The sequence below is a fragment of the Lynx canadensis genome, chromosome X, assembly GCF_007474595.2.
Source record: "Lynx canadensis isolate LIC74 chromosome X, mLynCan4.pri.v2, whole genome shotgun sequence".
In the NCBI taxonomy this organism is placed as follows: Eukaryota; Metazoa; Chordata; class Mammalia; order Carnivora; family Felidae; genus Lynx; species Lynx canadensis.
In genome coordinates, this window is record NC_044321.2 from 41,162,252 (window position 1) to 41,176,958 (window position 14,707).

Below are 14,707 nucleotides of genomic sequence, written 5' to 3' on the forward strand. Positions count from 1 at the left end.
CTGTCACTCCCTTGACTATATTACATAGCATCAAAGACCAGCTGTTACTGCCATCCGTTAGGTTAGTTATGTAAGCCTGCCTTCTTTGTCTTTGCAGACTAAAAGAGATCCCTATTGCTGGCTTGATGAAATAAGCAGTAATGGTGAGGAAGTCCATTTGGCAAGGGGCTGTGAGTAGTCTCTAGGAACTGTACGTGGACTCTAAGATCTGAGGATGGCTTCTGGCTGACAACCAGTAAGGAACTGGAGCCCTTAGTCTTAGAGCCAAAAGGATATGAATTCTGTCAGCAACACAAATGAACTTGGAAGATGATTCTTTCTTAGTCAAGCCTCTGGATGAGAACGCAGCCTGGTTGGCACTTGGATTGCAGTCTTGTGAAACCATAAGTAGAAGACTCAGTTAAGCTCTGCCTAGACTTCTGACCCCTGAAACTGTGAGACAATGTGTATTTTTTTAAGTTTATTTGTTTATTTTTGAAAGACAGAGGGAGAGAGAGAGGATCCCAAGCAGGCTCCGCACAGTCAGCACAGAGCTGCATGCGGGGCTTGAACTCACAAACCGTAAGATCATGACCTGAGCCAAAATCAAGTTAAACACTTAACAGACTGAGCCATCCAGGTGCCCCACATGTTTTTTTTTTAAGTTGCTGAACTTGTAGTGATTTGTTATGCTACAATAGAAAAATAATATAGATTTTTGTATCTGGACGTGAGGTACTGCAGTAACTAATACTTAAAAATGTGGGATTGTTGGGGCACCTGGGTGGCTCAGTCGGTTAAGCAGTCGACTGAGGCTCAGGCCATGATCTCACTGTTCATGAATTCGAGCCCTGCGTCGGGCTTTGTGCTGACAGCTCAGAGCCTGGAGACTGCTTCAGATTTTGTGTCTCCCTTTCTCTCTGTCTCTACCCTGGGTTTTCTATTTGGTTTCATTGATCTATGTGTCTATTTTTGTGTCAGTACCATATTGTTTTGATTACTACAGCCTTGTAGTAAATGTTGCAACCTGGGATTATGATACCTCCAGTTTTGTTCTTCTTTTTCAGGATTGCTTTGAGTATTCAGGGTTTCTTGTGCTTCCATACAAATTTTAGGTGTGTTTGTTCCAGTTCTGTGAAAAAAGCTATTGGTATTTTGATAGGGATTGCATTAACTGTGAAGATTGCGTTGGGTAGTATGGACATTTTAAAAATATTTGTTCTTCCAACCCATGAGCATGGAATATCTTTCCATTTGTTTGTGTTGTCTTCAATTTCTTTCATTAATGTTTTATAGTTTTCAGAGTACACGTCTTTCACCTGCTTCATTAAGTTTATTTCTAGGGATTTTGTTATTTTGGGTGCAAGTGTAAATGGGATTGTTTTCTCAATTTCTCTTTCTGATGTTTCACTATTAGTACAAAGAAATGCAACATATTTCTGTATATTGATTTTGTATCATGCAACCTTACTGAATTCATTTATCAGTTCTAGTAGTTTTCAGTGGAGTCTCTAGGGTTTTCTGTATGTGTCATCTGCAAATAGTGACAGTTTTACTTCTTCCTTGCCGATTTGGATGCCTCTTATTTCTCTTTGTTGTCTGACTGCTATGACTAAGACTTCCAGTACTAAGTTGAATAAATGTGGCGAGAGTAGACATCCTTATCTTGTTCCTGCCCTTAGGGGAAAAGCACTCAGTTTTTCCTCATTGAGGATGATGTTAGCTGTGGGTTTTTCATATATGTCCTTTATTATGTTGAGGTATGTTCCCTCTAAACTTACTTTTTTGAGGGTTTTTATCATGAGTGGATTTTTACTTTGCCAAATACTTTTCCTGCATTTATTGAAATGATATTATCTTTATCTTTTCTCTTATTGATGTGATGTATCACATTGATTGATTTGTGAATATTGAACGAGAAACAATGCTGCTTAAGTCCCCAGAAAACTCCCTTGTAAAGGACCATCAGGGATTGGCTCTCAATCTCCTAGCAGGTTTGGAAAAGATCTTTGTGATGTGATGATTCTCATAACCTCTTTTAGGGACTGAAGCATTTTTAGTATCTCCACCATTGCCTCTTGTTGTCTTGAGCCTTTGAAAATGCCTTCCCTCAATTCTTAACCAGAGAACTTACTTAATTCCTCCTTCATCATCAAATTGGTTCTCTTCAACTTTCTGTAAGTGTCTGTAAGGCTTGATATATGTAAAGACCCTTTCTCTAGCCTGACATTCTCTAAAGATATTTTAATCTTTGCATACTCCTTTTAAGCAGTGCTAAACTTATCAATGAGTTGGGACTTCTCTGTGCAGCCAGTGTTTCTGCAAACTGCTTTTCGTGTCTTACATAAAGTTGACTTCTAACAGAACAAGTCTGAATATAAATGAGACCCATCAATAAGTCAATGACAGGTGGACACTACTGTGTCCCACCAGAGACCATGGAAATTGAGTCATGGACTCAGGCCATTGGACAGCAGCCCTACTATCGCTTCAGCCAGCTTCCCAAAGATCATCCCAAAACCAAACTCTGGAGGATCACAGCCCCTTCCATGATGCTGATCCACTACAAGGCTTTACCCAGTAACTGTGGATCCATCAGTCACAACAAAACCTGAGGAATACCCCAACATCCTGCCTAGGACCCAACCAGCAGCTGGCAGCTTAGATTGGTCAGTCTAGACTGGTTGATGGTATGGGTGATTTGTAAATAAAATGTGCTTTTTTCAATTACTGTCTAATAATCATTCCCATTTTCATCTTATTATTTTTTCATCAATGTAAAATTTAAATATCATGAAATGTGCCGATCTTAAGTATATGTTTTAGCAAATTGGTAAAATCTTATATCCCCCCAACACTACCCAACAATCTATCAATGTATGGATCATGTTCATTAGCACAGAATATAATCCTCTAATTTTTCAATCAATACCCACCTAACCTCATCATTTACAACCTCTGTTTCGATTTCTGTTCACATACATAACTTTTTCAGATTCTTGAAATTCATAAAAATGAAATGAATCACAATGCACCCTTTCATGCCTGCCTCTTTTACTCAAAATGTTTTTGAGATGCATCCATGTTTTTAATGTAGATAATCAGTTCAGTTGTTTGTATGGCTATGGTATTTGGCTTTGTATGAATATATCACAAAATATTCATTCGCTTACTGAGGGAATTTTGGGTTGCTTCAAGTGTAGAGAATATGAAAATTAATGCATAGGTCCTTTTTTTAAAAATAAATATGATTTTATTCCCCTGGATGAATACCTGAGAGTAGAAATGCTGGGTAGGTGGATGCTAAATTCTTTTGTAAATTTTGGAAACAGCTTTATTGAGGTATAATTTACATGTCATAATTTTATCCACTTAAATATACAATTCATGGGTTTTTTGATAAATGTAAAGAATTGTGTATCCCTCATAGTCCACTTTTAGAGTAATTTCATCCACCCCAATAAGATCTCTCAAACTTTCTTTATTGTCTGTATTTGACAAAATCAGTCTATCTCTCCTTGACATGCTTCCATTACTTAGTTTCCAGTTGACTACATTCTAATGTTAGTTTTGTTTTGTTTTTCTTTCTGACTTCACTGGACTTTCCTTTTCTGCTTCATTGCTGGTTGCCATTTTTCTCCCAAACCTCTCAGCATTAGTTTTGACTGAAGATGTAATTAGTTCTCAGACCCTTTTCTTCCTTGGCAACTCATCCACTTGGTGACTTCATCCAGTTTCTTAGCTTTAAATGCCATCTGTATTATCATGACTTCTACATTTATTTATCGTTTCCATACATTGCAGATTTACACCCAGATAGTCACCTCCACATGTGTACGTGGGCATCTAATGCATCAAAACTAAACAAGACTTCTCCCCTGAACCTGTTCTCCCTCAGTCTCCCCTTTTCCATGAAGCAACTCCATCCTGAAAGGTGTTCAGGCCTTAGAATTTTGGTCTTTCTTGACTTCTTCCAGTATGTACACTTCATTTCCCCCCACCCCAAGCTTCAGAATATCCACATCTGACCACTTCTTTGCCTCCCATATTCTTCCTGGTCAGTCACCATCACCTCTTGAGAAGATAACTGTGGCTTCTTCTAACCATGCTTCTTATCCTGCCCCTGCCCCAAAATCTATTCTCTACCCAGCACCAGAGGATCCAGTCAGGTCACTCAGTCTCCTGATAGATTTCCACTCATAAGATACAAGCCAAAATGCACACATTACCTGTGAGTCCTACATGATCTGACCCCTGGTTACCTCTCTGATATAGCTCCACAGTTGGGCACTTACTCCACTCCAACCTCACAGGCCTTCTGTTCCTGGAGAGCACCAAGCTGATCATGCCCCAGGGCTTGGCATTTGTTCTTCCCTTTGCTTTGAATACCTGACCCCTGACACCCACATTGTGGTCTCCATTCTTCCCTTCATATCTCTGCTCAGAAGTCTCCTTGGGGGCACATGGGTGGCTCAGTCTGTTAAACACCCAATCCTTGGTTTTGGCTCAGGTCATGATCTCATGTTTTGTGAATTCAAGTCCTGCATTGGGCTCTGTGCTGAGAGTGTAGAGCCTGATTGGGATTCTCTCTCTCTCTCTCTCTCTCTCTCTCTCTCTCTCTCTCTCTCCCCCTCTCTGCTCCTCCCACATTCTCTCTCTCTCTCTCTCTCTCTCTCTCAAAATAAATAAATAAACTTTAAAACAGTCTCCTTGCCAATGAAGTCTTCCAAGATCCCTTGTAGTGATAATCCAGGAGGAACAACAATGACCCCTCCACACATTACCACCTCTCACCACCTTCCTAGTTCATTTCTCATTATAGTCCTCATTATCTTTTACATGTCAAGTATCGTCCTTGTTTGTGTATTGTCTCTCCTTTCTCACTAGGTTGTAAGTTTAATGAAGACAGGAATTGCTTCCCATTTTGCCAATGCTTTGTCTCTAATACCTATTACAAAATAGGCACACCATAAATGCATTTTGAAATAATGACTGAATTACACAAGATCAAAAAAATTATTTTATTATTTTTTATTTAATAACTCTGTGAGTTGATCCAAATCTGCATGTGGACACACATGTTACCATTTTCTAGCCACTGCTTAGTCTTCTGATATAAAATTAATGTCCTTGAAGATCTCCCTGGGAAATATCTATAAACTTAGAAAGTTTAAATAGTAAAAAAAAAAAAAAAAGAATGAGGAAAAACTAAAAATAAAATTAGTAATGAAGTATACCTACTGGCCATGGAACCTCATCTTGGGGCTACTTGTAGTAGGTGATTCATGAGAGGGAAATAATCTGTCTCTTCTGTGTTTGCTATCTAAGTGTAAGAAATGTGTGTACATGGATGTATATTTGACCAACATGGGAAGTCACAGCTCTGGAAATCTTGTCTTTATCTGCTTCTGCTCCCTCCAGGTTTGGCCTCTTGCAGAACTTACAATCAGGTTCAGTCCTTGGGAATTTTCTAGGAATGTCTGTTTTTTCCTGCTACAGAACTGAGAGATTAAAGCCATTTGGGTCGTCCTCATGCATAAGGCACAGGCTGGGGATTGGAGTTCCCACAAGGACATTTTACTGTACCCATGTGTTGAGAGAGGTCATCGAGAGGACATGACCACTGGTTGACCTGTGAATTGGACCCCAGCAATCAGCGGTTCTTCACACCCTCCCCTATCCTTGGAATGTCAGTTCTGCTTGCCTTCTCTGCTCTTAGAAGCTGCTCCAAGGACATAGCCTTGAGATAGTTATGTGATGTTGAAACCATCGGGACATGTGGCCTCCTAGCATCAAGACATACACAACTCAACACAGTTAAAGCCTCTATATAAACTTAGGATTTAGCAAGTGTGCGCAGAGATCTATTTGTCCTGTGGCTGCCAAAGGGAAGCCTCATATTAAAGTTCCCTTGCTTATTAAACCTGCCACTTACCAACCTGGAGTGTGCTGCCTCTTTCTTTAGTATCTCCCTATCCTCTGAGTTTCATATTATGCCTGGGTGTCACAGACTTTGAGTCTGGAGTTCTCTCTTGTCCAGCAATAGAGGGAATGCAGAATTGAATACGAGAGAGGCTAATGTCCTGGAGGATACAAGAACCTTGAGTAAGGGTCCTTTCTCAATACTTATTACGATCAGAAGGCTTACATACATCATGGGCATGCAGAAACAATAAAACAGTAACCATTAACTCATGTGTGTGAGAAAAAACGGATTTTTGAAGAGATGCGGTGTTAGGGGTTAGGATCAATACAAATCAAAATCTCAGTGCTGAGCAGAAGGCCATTTACTGCAGGCACCAGGCACTGTATGTGTTTATCTTAACTTTTCTAGGGACTAAGACAGCTAAAACATGCTACCTCAGGGTTAACAAGGCATTTTTTCAGACTAATTAGCCCTGAGTGCTTTTGCCCTGCTGCAGCAGCTTTCTGCTTCTACCTGTTCTCAGATGCTTTTGTCCTGTGGAAGCGGCTTTCCCCGCTCTATGCTTTGTTCTACCCTGGGTGCTTTCGCCCTGTGGTGGCTTTTTGCCCTAAACATTGTTAACCCATTGATGCAAGCTCAGAGAATTCTTAAACTTATTCCCCACACCTGGGAAGTTTCCAAGGCACTTACAAACCAATACCCTAGCTTGAGGATGAGTACTCTGGCACTTATTCAAACTTGACTTGTTGGTGAAGGCCTTGTCACACTCAGTACATACATAGGGATTTTCTCCTATCCACTGATGCTGTTGCAGCTGGTATTTACTTGTGAAAGATTTCCCACAGTCACCACATTCATAAGGTTTCTCCCCAGTAATTTACCACATTGATTAGGTTCACAGAATTTCTCACCTGTATGAGAATTAACACAGTATAAGAAAAACTATGAGTACAATTTTGTGAACTAAGTGTGGACTCATGTGAATTCATAATTTCTCCTCCTATTCAATGTATTCTTATGATGAAAGCAACATGACTCAAAGGTCTATTTTGGTTTTCCTTATATTTCTCTATCCGGTCATCATCTTGCCACAGTTTTCTATTAATAATGGAAACAATGAATAGTTCCTATTGAATTCACCCACTATCTCATTGTGAAATAAGCTTTTAAAGAAATCCTGTTATAGGGTTTAAATCCTACACTTCCCTCCTAAAAAGAGAGAAAAGAACGTGTAATGGAAACATAGAATAATTAACCAAATATAGATGAGCTCCATGCAACTGATCCAGGTTGGATAGAGGGACATCAGGTGATGATGACAATGATGATAGTTATAGGAAACACTCCTATGGTTTCTGCTATATGCTATGTACTTATAAGACATTTAGGACAGGCCAGGCACTGTTCTAAGTGATACATATGTACATACACACATACATACATACATGCCTTTAAACTCATTTAATCCTCACAGCAATCATCTATGTTAGATATTATTATACATGTTTATAGAAGAAACTAAAGTTCAGAATGAGTAAATAATTTTTCCAGGATAACATGGGTAATATATAAGAGAGATTAAATTTAAACTAAGGCAGCATGTCTCCACTTACATAGATTATCTGATACCCAGTTAGGTAAACCTCATCTTTATCCTAAATAATACATCAAGTTACCTGAAAGGGTAAATGACTAATAGTTCAATGATTTGTATAGAAGATGAAGTATAGTACGTCTTTAATATTAATAAAATTAATAAATTATACTATTATCCAATTCTACCAAATTTTAAGATACTGATCATGATTGGATCACAAAGTCCAGGGTTTTTTTCTCTTTTAAGAAGTCAGGCTAAGGGTGCCTCGGTGGCTCACTCAGTTAAGTGTTCAACTCTTGGTTTTGGATCAGGTCATGATCTCACAGTTTTGGGGGTTTGAGTCCCACATTGGGCTGTGTGCTGGCAGCACAGAGCTTGCTTGGGATTCTCTCACTCCTCCTCTCTCTATGCCTACCCCACTTGTACTGTCTCTGTCTCTCTCAAAAATAAATAAATAAACTTAAAAAAATCAGGCTAAAGTACTAGAATCTAGGACTTTGTCTTGTCCCCCCAAACTTCACCATTTGTTCACTCTTATGTTGTACTCCTTATATCCCCAAGCCCCTTTCCTTTATTCTGTAGATTTAAAACATGCCAATTCATAGGCATGGACTGGGAACTTTTTCCAACTTTTTAGTACATTTAGTATACATATACAAAACTTACTAGAGCGGACAATATTTAGTTAACAACTACCAACTTTCAATGTAAAAAGTTCATTCCTATGCTGAAAATAGTTCTTTAGCACTCTGAGCCCACAAACTTAAAGCAGTACAAAAATGGTCACTAGTTTGGAAAAAATAGCTATGAAGGTGAGTTTGCATTCTACTAGTCATGAACATTTCCTCAAAAAATCCAGTTTATTCCCAAATCCAATAATTATTCACACTCTTCTTGCATTAACCTTGCTTTTTCTGCTCCTTTGTGCCAATTCAAAAGGTACAGGTGATTCATGGATCAGTTAAGAGCCCTATGCTCTGAAAGTTAACTCACAACCTCACTACATCTCTAGGAAGACATTGTTTTCTGTGAATTTTAAGAGCAAACATTATCTATTCTAACCACTTTGATGCCTTTTTAGTAAGAGTTGTCCACTTTACTGAAATGAGTACTGAACAAAGGCTAAATTCTTTTTTGTCTTCAAGCCATGGTTTCCCTTACCACTAACAATCTGTTTCTTTGAATTATTTTTGACACACTTAAAAAATACCACTGGAACAAAACATTCTGGTTTGCCTATCTCCACAAAACCAATAATTTCAGTACTTGAACTGGTTTCTATATTTTTCCATTAGAAAATTTAAGAATAGGGGCACTTGGACGGTTCAGTCGGTTAAGTGTCTGACTTTGGCTCAGGTCATGATCTCACAGTTCATGTTTTTTTTTTTAACTTTATTTTTAATTTTTTAAAGTTTATATCCAAATTAGTTAGCGTATAGTGCAACAATGATTTCAGGAGTAGATTTCTTAGTGCCCCTTATCCATTTATCCCATCCCCCCTCCCACAACCCCTCTAGTAACCCTCAGTTTGTTCTCCATATTTATGAGTCTCTTCTGTTTTGTCTCCCTCCCTGTTTTTATATTGTTTCCCTTCCCTTATGTTCATCTGTTTTGTCTCTTAGAGTCCTCATATGAGTGAACTCACATGATTTTTGTCTCTCTCTGACTTTCACTTAGCATAATACATTCCAGCTCCATCCATGTAGTTGCAAATGGCAAGATTTCATTCTTTTTGATTACTGAGTAATACTCCATTGTATATATATACCACATCTTCTTTATCCATTCATCCATTAGTGGACATTTGGGCTCTTTCAATACTTTGGCTATTGTGGATAGTGCTGCTATAAACATGGGGGTGCATGTGTCCTTTTGAAACAACACACCTATATCCCTTGGATAAATGCCTAGTAGTGCAATTGCTGGGTCGTAGGGTAGTTCTATTTTTAGTTTTTTGAGGGACCTCCATACTGTTTTCCTCACAGTTCATGAGTTAGAGCCCCGCATTGGGCTCTGTGCTGACAGCTCAGAGCCTAGAGCCAGTTTCAGATTCTGTGTCTCCCTTTCTCTCTGCCCCTCCCCCACTCATGCTCTGTCTCTGTCTCTCTCAAAAATAGACATTAAAAATCTTTTTAAAAAAAAGAAAATTTAAGAATAAAATATTGCTATTGCTTTTATTCTTAAAGATTAAAAAAAGATCTAGGATAGGAACGATCATATACCCCACAACTTAAAAACATATCTGTATATGAATATTTCTGGAAGGAAAACTAAGAAATGGTTAACATTCCTAGTCTCTGGGAAAGGGAACTGGGGACAGAGGTGGAAGTGAGATTTTTCACTGTGTACTCTTTCACACTTCTTGAATTTCAAATCTTGTGAATGTATTACCTCTCCAAAAATTTTAAATTAAAAAATAAAGGGGAATAGATTCTATTTGTCCTGAGTTTCTGTGGGATGGGAATCAATAAAGGAAAAGAATATTAGATTCTGGATTAAGGAACTAATTTTATGGAACAGGTGAAACCTTGATCTAAATTGTCAGAGCCCTAAATAACCAACAGCCTAGATGGAGAAAGGAATTTCACATGTAAGAAACATTAAGAAAACTGAAGTCAAGCATAAGTTATGGAAGATATATAGATATAAGGTTAAACTGGAAATATGTGGCCTGTTGTCACTGACAGGAGTGCTACATAATGGGGAATAACTTCAATTTTACTTCATAAAGCTAGTATGAGATGAATATCGTGGTTCAGGTAATGAAATTTGTTAACAGTATCTAAAATGAATTTGTTGGGGCCTGGGTGGCTCAGTTGGTTAAGTGTCTGACTTTGGCTCAGGTCACAATCTCGTGGTTCATGCGTTCGAGCCCCACATCGGGCTCTGCACAGTGTGGAGCCTGCTTCAGATACCGCCCCCCCCCACACACACACTCTGCCCCTTCCCTGACCAATCTCTCTCTCTCTCAAAAATAAATAAATATTTAAAAAAATGAATTTGTTAAAAGCCAGAATTAGATAATCCCATTAAGGACGGAATAATCCAAACATGATAAAATATAAACTGATAGATATGACTTACAAAAAGGCATTTAAATAGCACTTTCAGAAAGACAAAAAAGGGTAGGAATTTCAGAGTGTAGAATTTAGAGGAGAGAAAATTTTTTGATTCAGACAATGAAGGTTCCAGCTACTATACTGAGAATGAGAGAATTGAATAGCTGTGAGAAATGTCATTTCACATTGGTAAATATGGTACTACAGTACAGTTGTAATGCAAGGACTAAATGTATCACTATATGAATCAATAGAATAGGAAACTAGACTTCTGAGGAAGATGGTGGAGTAGAAGGATCCTAGGCTCACCTTGTCCCATGGATACACCTAGATAATACCCACATTAGTGTAAATAACCCAGAAGACACCTCAAAGACTAGCAGAACAGACTCTCCACAGTTAAATGTTGAGAGAGGCCACATCAAAGAGTGTAGGAAGGGTGGAGATACACGGTTGGGAGCCAAATGGACCTGCGGGATTGTCCCTGGAGGGAGGAATACTGTGGGTGCAGGGAGAAGGAGGAGCAGAACCCACACCAGGTACACGAGGCATGGGGGACCCACGCTGGAAAGATAAATCCCCATAACATTTGGCTTTGAAAACTAGATGGGCTTCGTTTTATGAATTTTTACAATCAGTGGAGTGTAACACCTGGAACTTTAAAAATCAGAAGTTAGGCTCTGGGAGAGCCACAGGGTAAGAGGAAACTGACTTCTTGCACTTGAAGAGACAGCATAACAAACAGCTCCATTGAGATACAGCACAGAAGCAGCAGCTTGAAAAATGCCTATGTATACGGGAGGAAGATTTACTTAATAATCTCATAATGTATGCTGGAGGGTCAGGGATCTTTGAGAGATTTCTCCAAAAGCAAAGGAGCTGGAAGGAGCCATTTCCCTCCCCCAACACCCAGCCTAGATATACAAACACCTGCAGGAATGAGGCCAGTGTGAACACTCTCCATCTAGCTTGCAAACAGCAGGCCCTGCCTCCATGCATTTCTGTGGATATTCCCCCACCAACTCCCTTGCACTCAGCAGAAGTTTCCCCAGGTGGCCACAGGTCCTCTCAGGTGGCATACCAATGGAAACCTTGCTGGCACTGTGCGCCCCACCCCCGAAATTGTCCTGTGGACATGACCTCCAACATGCCCTTGGTAGGAGTCCATACAAATCTGTGTAACAAGCTTGGCAGTGTGCAAACAGCCCCAACAGGGGCCAGCAGAACTCCAAAGTAACTGCTAACCCAGGGAGAGAGGAAGATAATCACAAATACCAGTCCAACTGCAGCACCAGCAGTGGGCTGGAGGCAGACATCTGGTCTGACTGCAGGCGCTGCTGACCAATGAAAACCTCTCAGAGGACAACACAGGGAAAGTGCCATGCAGTTTGGTGCTGCTGCAGCTCTGGTAAACACCTGGTCTGATTCAACTCAAGCCCAAGTCAGCCCCAGACTGGTCCACTAACAACAGAAGGACCAAACCCTTTGCACAACAGACAAAGAGAGCCACTGCAGATAACAGGACTGAAGGCAAATGCAGCTTGGCCATAAGAGCAGGGCATACACAACACACATAGGGAACACCCCTTAAAGTGCCAGGTTCTGGTGAACAAGAGACATTGCACTGCAGGGCACTACAAGACCTCTTCTTCATAAGGTCACTACCTTTAAGAGTGAGAGGTACAGCAGATTTTCCTAACACATAGAAACAGACACTGAGAGTTATACAAAATAAGTACACAAAGGAATATGTCCCAAATGAAAGAACAGGACAAGATCACAGCAACAGAGCTAAACAAAACAGAGATAAGTAATGTGCCTGATAGAGAATCTAAAATAATAGTCATAAAGATACTCACTGGACTTGAGAAAAGAGTGGAGGAACTTGGTGAGTCTCTCAACAAAGAGATATAAAATATTAAAAAGAACCAATGAAATGAAGAACTCAATAACTGAAACTAAAAATACACTAGAGGAAATAAAATAGTAGACTAGAGGAAGCAGAATAATCAATCAGCAACCTGCAGGACAGAGTAATGGAAAGCAATCAAGCTGAATAGGAGAGAGAAAAAAGAATAACAAAAAATGAAAATAGGTTAAGAGAACTCAGCAACACCATCAAGTGAAATAACATCCCATTATAGGGATCTCAGAAAGAGAAGAAAGATAAAAAGGGGGCAGAAAATGTATTTGAAGAAATAATAGCTGAAAACTTCCTTAATCTGAGGAAGGAAACAGAAATCCAGATCTAGGAGGCACAGAGATCCCCCCAACAAAATCAACCCAAGAAAGTCCAGTCCAAGACACATAGTAATTAAAATGGTAAAAAGTGGTGATAGAGAATTTTAAAAGCAGCAAGATAAAAGAAGACAGTTACATACAAGAGAAACTCCATAAAGCTAACAGCTGATAGCTTTACAGAAACTTTGCAGGCCAGAAGGGAGGAGCATGATATATTCAAAGTGCTGAAAGAAAAGAAACCTGCAACTAAGAATATCCATCAATTATAGGCCAATATCCTCAGTGGTCAACACTGAGGAGTGGAGGGAAAATAAATAGGAAGTTGTTTTTAGTGATTTTTCACCAAGATATCCCATATGGTATGCTCATTAAATACCTACTTATACCTAACATTGTGCAGGAAGAAAATATCTAATGAGAATTTCTCCTATTGGGGCATCTGGATGGCTCAGTTGGTTATTGAACTCTTGATGTCAGCTCAGGTCTTGATCTCAGGATCATGAGTTCGTGGAACTAATCAATCAATCAATCAATACGGATTAAATTAACCTCTCTTTAAATCTTCTAGTTCTTTTAGGAAATACCTGGAATTCACTTATTAACCAGTTACCAGACATTATGCTAGGTTTTGTGGCCACAGAGATATATTATGCATGCTTCCAGATTTCTAGAAACTTAAGAGACTTGAAAACATACAAGTAAATAGAGGAGTTCACTAAGATGTTTTAAAAGGAGCATGACTGAAATATATGCAGAGCACATTCTGGACCAAAAAGGGAAAAATCTAAATTCTGCCTGGGAGTGTAAGTTTAAGGTTCACAGAGTGAGTGACCTTTAAGTTGGACAATAAAAAGTATGCTGCAGGATGAATGGGGGGAAATATTTTCCTACAAAAACAAGAGCCAGGTGTGGAGACAGAAAAATACATGGTGAGTTCAGAGAACAGCTAATTAGTCTATATAAGAGGAGAAGAGTTGGTGTGATATGTCAGGAAGGTGGTTATGAAATATAATTACAACAAAGTGGGCTAGAGTCTGATCATGGAACAAGTATGCATTTCTTTCCTGTAACCAATACATTTCCACTGAGCTGTTTTACATGGAGGAAACATGATCTGATTTTTAAAAACAGCTTTATTAAGTCATAATTGACATATAATAGACAATGTATTTAAAATATACAATTTGATAAATTTTGACACCTGTATTACCCACAAAATCCCAATAGTAAATATATCCATCTCTGTCCACCAAGGTTTCCTCTGCCACTTTGTAATTGCTCTCTCCTTCTCCTCCCTCCCCAGGCAACCAATGATCTGTTTTCTATCATTACACATAAGTTTGAATTTTCTGAAATTTTCAATAAATGGAATCTTAAAGTATGACTTTTTGGGTTTGATTTTTTTCATTCAGCATAATTATTTTGAGATTGAGTCATATTACATACCAAAAATTCATTCACTTTTATTGCTGAATAGTTTTCCATTTTCCACTGAATGATAAAATACAGTTTGTTTATTCATTCATGTGTTGATAGATACCTGGGTTGTTTGTAGTTTTGGGCTATTCCAAATAAAGCTCCTTATAAATATTCATATACAAGTCTTTGTAAGGACATATGCTACCATTTCTTTTAGGAATGTTCCTGTTAAATTTCTTAAGAAACAGCCAAAACCGGTTGTGTGTTTTATATTTCTACCAGTAATGTAGGAGTTTTCCAGTTACTTTGCAAGATTGCCAACACTTGGTATGGTTGGTCTTTTTAATTCTACATATTCCAATAGATATGAGGTGGTATCTGTTTTTAATTTTTTTTAATGACTGGGGCATTTTAATGACTGGTGGCTTAGTCAGTTAAGCATCTCAGTTTTGGCTCAGGTCATAATCTCATGGTTTGTGAATTAAA

At 38.8% G+C, this 14,707-nt stretch overlaps 1 long non-coding RNA gene across 1 annotated transcript in view; it reads right to left on the minus strand.

The window, feature by feature from the left end:
• The window catches only part of LOC115507501, a 5,761-nt gene extending 1,473 nt beyond the window's left edge, over window positions 1-4,288 (minus strand). Inside the window, exons 1-2 of the long non-coding RNA XR_003966672.2 lie at window positions 4,275-4,288; window positions 2,102-2,108 (exon numbers count right to left, since the gene is read on the minus strand). This is a non-coding gene — a long non-coding RNA (uncharacterized LOC115507501). The remainder of the gene's footprint in view (window positions 1-2,101; window positions 2,109-4,274) is intronic.
• Between the last annotated feature and the right edge of the window lie 10,419 nt (window positions 4,289-14,707).